Below are 6,919 nucleotides of genomic sequence, written 5' to 3' on the forward strand. Positions count from 1 at the left end.
TTTGGCGGGCCCAGGCTGGGGATTCGAACCCGCCACCTTAGGTGTATGTGGCTGGCGCCTTAGCCGCTTGAGCCACAGGCGCCGAGCCTCCTTCACCCCTTTCTAATTCAGCATGTCCCCCCAAAGACCCAAAGATATTTGTCATGAAAATCATCATCTTAATCATGAAAGTGTACAACAAGCTGAATATCACAAACCGGAGGACCAATTAAATGATTTGCGGTACATCCCTGCAGTGAAATATTAGGTTCTAACAATTATGATAATAACAAGGAGCATCTAGACGAGAAGAATTTTATGATATAAGATTTTAAAATGTTCTTTAAGTTACAGAAATAATCGTGGCAAGCAGAGTAATGCTCCTCCCCCACCTCAAATACACTTCCTATTTTCCACAACGTGTGACTATGTCATCTTACACGAACAAAGAGACTTTGAGATGTGATTACCCTGAGGATTTTGAGATGGAGAAATCATTCCGGATCGCCCACGTGGATTCAGAGTAATCACAAAGATCCTTTTGAGTGAAAGAAGGAAGTAGGACATTCAAAGAAGTAGAAGTGTTGATGGTAGCAGTGGTCAGAATGATGAGATTGCTGGCTTTGAAGATGGAAGGAAGCCACAAGCCAAGGAATGTGGGTAGCCTTGAGAAGCTGGAACATGTAAGGAAACGGATTCTCCCTAGAGCTTCCAGAAGTAATGCAGTCTTGCCAACACCTTGCATTTAGTCCAATGACACCCATTTCAAATATGTTTTTTTTAAGCCACTAAGTTTGTGGTAATTTGTTATAGCAATCATACAAAACTCACACAGTAGTGTATATTATAGTTAATAGCAAAGACTCTCTTCTTTGACCAAAACTTGGGTCAGGTTTCTCAGTCAGACTGATAACCTTGAGCTTGGACTTCCCTCTCTGTCCTTGTTGAATCTAGTTTAAGCAAGAATCCTGCTAAGTCAGCTTATCAACTTTATATATGTATTACCTGACTGCCCCCTAATATCCTATTACCCTGGCCTACTTTCAGCAAAAGTTCTATCTAGTCATAGCCAGAAACCCCCTACCCTTAATGTTTCCTCTTACGAATTTCTATCCACCCGCCTCCAAGCTGCTCCTTGGTTATACATCCCCACTTGTTCTTGTTGGATTAGGAGCTGAGTTCAGGCTTGAGCCCTCACTGTAAGACCCAATGGTTCCTGTACCTATTGCCATGGCCCCTCTTAATAAAGTTTGCCTTTCTGTCTTTAACAAGTGTCATGAATACTTTCTTCTTTAATAAACATTTTTTGAGAAATTCAAGAATCTATAAAGTAAAAAGTGAAACTTGTCCTTCTTTGCCTTCCACGTTCTCTTGGTTTGGCGTGCATACTTCTGTGCTTTTTTCTTTGCAATAAAATATAGGATATTATACAATCTGTGCTCTTCTGTTTTGCTTTGGTTTGTATCAAAGCAGGATACAAAGTGTATATGTATATATTTAGTAGATAAGATGGTAGGCATGTAACAAATGCACAGGAAAAGCACTGGAAGGAAATAGATTAAATTGTTTTGGGTCTCGGAATCATAAGATTTTATTTATTTTTTAATAGAGATGGTGTCTTGCTCCTGCTGAGGCTTGTCTCAGCCTCCTGAGCTCAAGCTATCCTCCCCCTTTGGCCTCGCAGAGTGCTAGGATTACAGGTGTGAATCACCTGCCCAGCCAAGATTTGACTTTTATACTCAGGAAAAAAAAGGGGACTATTGACTATTCTGGCCCTCTTCCCAACAATGTGAGGCTCAGTGAGGGCTCTTCACCAGTTGGGAAGAGGTAAGAGTGTAAGGAATTGAGTTCTCTCTATAATCCAGGCAGTCCAGGGAATTATTAGTAGAAAAGCTTCAGACAAATCAAATTTAGAGTTCAACTGGGCAAAGAGTGAGTAAGATATTGGGCAGCTGTCAGAATCAGATCGGTTCAGAGATCTCTGGCTTGTGAGGTAGTCAGGCAGCGTTTACAGGCAGAAGAATGAAAGTGAGCTCTAGAGGTAGTTCAATTGGTTACAGGTTGGCCTTTGCTTTTTTGAATTTCGTCTGATCAGTTGGTGGCCTGGGATTGACTGAAGCTTGGCTGCAGTTTGTTACAAAAGTATACTCCTAAGTGAGGCTTTCAGATAGTTAAGACCACTCAGGTAGGTTGCATCTTGTTACACAAAGACAAAAGTATGGAGACATTCTCAGGCCAAATTTAGCTGAATGCTGGACTCTCACCTTTGGGCGTCTTTGAGGTTACAGACAGGTGAATACGGAGTGTGCCTAATTGGCTGCACTCCACCTAGGTATATCTGCTTACAAATTCCGTAAGGATATCACTTTTTACCTTTTTTTGTCCTGATCATGCTTACACTGTGGCCCACTCTGTCCTCCACCCAGAGAGTGTCCCTGAGCGGGATGCAGATGTGGGAGGATGTGCTACAGCGACTTCCAGCCAGGAGAACCATAGAAATGGGAAATTTCTGCTAGTGTTCCAGTGGGGACCCCTTTCATTCGGCTTTGTCTGGCTAAGAGGCACATTTTTAGCATTCCTCCCAATACCCACCCAGAAGCTCGGTGAACCCAAACTCTCCTAATACTCTTCAGAAGGATGGACAAAACCTATTCGACTAAAATGTAAATAGCAGTTATTTGAAAGGGATTTTGTTTGTTTGCTAATTTGGTTGGGTTTTGAGACAGGGTCTCCCTGTGTGGCCCAGACTAGAGTGTAGGTGGCATCATCATAGCTCACTGCAACTTCAAACACCTGGGCTCAAGTGATCCTCCCACTTTGGCCTCCCAAAGTGCTGGGACTACATACCTGAGCCATTGACGCTGGCTTCTCAAAGGGATTTGAATTTTAAACACGGTCGTGGGGCTATTTTTGGAGGGTAGATACTACTTTCCTGGGGAACACACCAACTTCCCTTGGTTTGGGTGGACTAAACCCTACGGTAGCAGGTCCCCACACCCCTGACTAAGCCATCATACCTTAAAAACGCTCATTTTTCCTGCCAAACTGCTCTACCATGGTGTCTCTTAGCCAAACAGGCTGTCTAGATCCATCCTCGACACCCACATCCCGTGTATCACCAAGTGTAGCTGGCTTTCTTCCCGGGTGGCCACTCACTTCCACACTCTTGTCTTGGCACCTGCAGACCTGGACCTGATCTAAGCCAGCTCCCAATGTATTCAACACTAATATGAAGTCAGTAGATGAGCTAATACGTGCACACACAAGAAAAACTCAGTTTAATTGAAGGTGGGGGGAAAGGAGGGGGGGGAGAAGGGGGCTGTGCTCTTACCTAATGGGCATGATATAAGGGTATATGGCACACCTCCTGGGTGAGGGGCACAGCTACAACAGGGACCATACCTAACAAACGCAAACATTGCAATCTAATTGTTTGTACCCTCATAATAATCTGAAATAAAATTATATACATATGTAATATATGTAATAAAAAAACCCACTCATACCAAAAAAAAAAAAAAAAAGCCAACCTGGCCAGGTGCTCACACCTGTAATCCTAGCTCTCTGGGAGGATGAAGCAGGGGGATCCCTTGAGCTCAGGAGTTTGAAACCAGCCTAAGCAAGAGTGAGACCCCATCTCTACTAAAAATAGAAAAAATAGCTGGATGTTGTGGCGAGTGCCTGTAGTGCCACCTACTTGGGAGGCTGAGGCAGGAAGATCATGTGAACCCAGGAGTCTGAGATTGCTGTGAGCTAGGCTCATGCCACTGCACCCTACCCAGGGCAACAGAGTGAGACCTAGTCTCCACCCCTCCCCCCCAAACAAAAAGACAGCCCCTACTTAGGCTTTTTGCAGGAATTTTTTTTTTTTTTTTTGAGGCAGAGTCTCACTATGTCGCCCTCAGTAGAGTGCTGTGCTGTCCCAGCTCACAGCAATCTCAAACTCTTGAGCTTACATGATTCTCTTGCCTCAGCCCCACAGGTAGCTGGGACTATAGGTGCCCGCCACAATGCCCAGCTGTTTTTTTGTTATTGTTGTCATTGTTGTTTAGCAGGCCCTGGCCGGGTTTGAGCCCACCAGCCCTGGTGCATGTGGCCAGCGCCCTAACCACTAAGCTACAGGTGCTGAGCCTGCAGAAACCTTTTCCACAGTGATCTCTAGACTTTCAGACTCACCACATCCTAATCCAAGGGTCCCTAACCTGGGTCAGTGGCTAGAGTGCAGTGGGCTCATGAACATGATCAAACGAAAATGACATCATTATTCACTACTCATTATTACATTATCACTAACATCTAAACAAAATTTAGCATTAGAGATGTAGTTAAAACCAAGACAAAACATGGCAGTATTCCCAGTGCCTGTAACTTTGTCAACAGTGAAAATCACATACACCTGCTTGTCACATGACAGTTGGTGTTATTTTGAAGCAAGAAAATTTGCTCTCCAGAAAGGCCATCTGCTCTGATAGTTGCAGGCAAAAGAATCTGGAGTAATCTTCTTCTTCTTCTTTTTTTTTTTTTTGCAGTTTTTGGCTGGGGCTGGGTTTGAACCCGCCACCTCTGGCATAGGGGGCCAGTGCCCTACTCCTTTGAGCCACAGGCACCGCCCAGAATCTGGAGAAAAAGCAAACCTCAAGATTTTCTCTTACTCTTCTTCACATGGGTCCTCAAGCTATGGCCTGCTGGCCACATGTGGCCCACCTAGGACATTTATCCGGCCCTCTGGGTGTTTTTGCCGCCACTGCCTGTCCTGCTTAGCAGCTGACTCATCCTGGAGCCTGCAGTCCGGCCCTCCAATGGTGTGAGGGCCAGTGAACTGGCCCCCTGTTTAAAAACTTTGAGGACTCCTGCATTAGAGCTTTTGTTAAGAAGACTCTGAGTGGTTCGCACCTATAATTCTAGCACCCTGAGAGGCTAGGGCCAGTGGATCCCTTGAGCTCAGGAGTTGGAGACCAGCCCGAGCAAGAGGGAGACCCTGTCTCTACTAAAAACAGAAAAACTAGCAAGGCGTTGTGGCAGGTTCCTGTAGTCCCAGCTACTCTGGAGCAAGAGGATTGCTTGAGCCCAAGAGTTTGAGGTTGCTGTGAGCTCTGATGATGGCCACAGCACTCTGCCAAGGGTGAAAGAGTGAGAGTCTGACTCAAAATAAAATAAAATAACTAAAAAAGGACTCTAAGCCTAAGATTTAAGGCATTTTATATTCTCCAATAAACATTGGTGATAGAATTGGGTTACTGACTCACCCAGAAAAGATCCCTTTCCTGGAAAGCATGTCCCTCCCAGGAAATAGTAGACAGACCAGTGCAGCCCCCCTAACCTTGTCCCACCTATCCACTCAGGTCAAACTATGGACAGACCAATCCTGGAGGTCCTAACCCTTTAAATCCCTGTCCGCCATAGCCCACGTGTGGATATCGCCCTAGTCAGGAGTCTCACCCCACCTGCCCTCCAGGTGGAATAAAAGCCACTTTATTTGCACAAATTGGATCTCCATTTTCCTTTCGTCTCGTGTCTTGGGATGATTTTATCCCTGGGTCCGGAACCTTTCAACTAGCTGCTCTACCCTGAAGAAAAGCTAAACTAAAAGATATTGCAAACACAAGTGCTACTTTTTGTTTTGGGAGGCACATCATTGTGGATGGTTGTAGAAGTCCTCACGTTTGACTGGAAGATGACATGGGAAGCCCAAACATCAGTGATGGGCCCTATGCCAGCTCTGATGCCCACAAGAACATAAGCATAGCAGAAGTCCCCATGGATGATCTGCCAACCCTAGAAAGCACAAAAGCCCAAGAAGAAGGTCAAATTCCCCACACCCAAAGTGATGAACAATCCCTCCACTGAGAAAACGGAAGAGGCAGAGATAGCCGTGAAGATGATTGAGAGAAGATGACACTGTCTGCAACCACGCTGGACACCAGTGTCACTGCTGAAACTGTTTTTCAGTCAGCCATGGGCTTATCCTAATTAGCAGAATTGGGTCATTCTGCCAATACCTAAATATCCAGTCCTTGGACTCCATTTGAATCGTTTCCATTTGCCCCAATAATGACCTTTAGAACAAAAAGATCGCGACCAGAAGCATGCAGAATTCAGTTTTCGTGCTGCTTTAATCTCGTTTAGAGCAGTTCCTCTGAGTCTTTTTGTAGATTGCAGGCCGGTTACTTTGTGGACTGTTCCTCAGTCTGGGGTTATCTCTCCATTTGATTCTGATTATGTATCTTGGCAGAAATATCACAGAGATAAAGCTGTGTACTTCTCACTGCCTCCTACCAGGTGGCATGCAATTTTCTTTGTCACATTACTTGAGATATTAACTTCAATCAGTTGATTATCAAGATGCTGTCTGCCAGATTTCTCTACCATAAAGTTACTTTAGAAGCTTTTTAATGAATACGTATTTTGAGATGAGGTATTTTGAAAATTATGTAATAATCGTAGTCTTCATCTAACTTTCTATTTATTTATATTACTATGGATTCAGGGATCCTAATTTATTCAATGAGTTATAATCAGTTATTATCATGACTTATTTTGATGCTCCAACTTCCCCTTTTTCGGCCAGTGGGAGCCCCTTCCACCTACCTGGCTCCTAAATCCTTTTGACATGTCCCTTTGAGCCCTTTCTTATCTTTTGGCACAAAAGATGCTCCAGGCTTATCTTGTACTTTTCCTGTCCTAGCTGTAGAACCAAAAGGTCCTGATTCCTTTTAGTGGAGAACAGTGTTTAGAAGCCAAGGTTTGGGCATGAGTGTACTCATTGTCATGAGACTATTGCCACTTCCAGGCCCTCTCAAGAGCTAGAGGATGTATATGTCTCTGTGTATATACATATGTACATGTGTATGTATATGTGTATATATATAGTCAAAAGAGAGTACACTGAAGGTGACCGCAGTGATATTCAGCAATGAGATATGTAGCACTTTTTCTAGGA

The sequence above is a fragment of the Otolemur garnettii genome, unplaced genomic scaffold (genome assembly GCF_000181295.1).
Source record: "Otolemur garnettii isolate 467f Iridium unplaced genomic scaffold, OtoGar3 scaffold00058, whole genome shotgun sequence".
In the NCBI taxonomy this organism is placed as follows: Eukaryota; Metazoa; Chordata; class Mammalia; order Primates; family Galagidae; genus Otolemur; species Otolemur garnettii.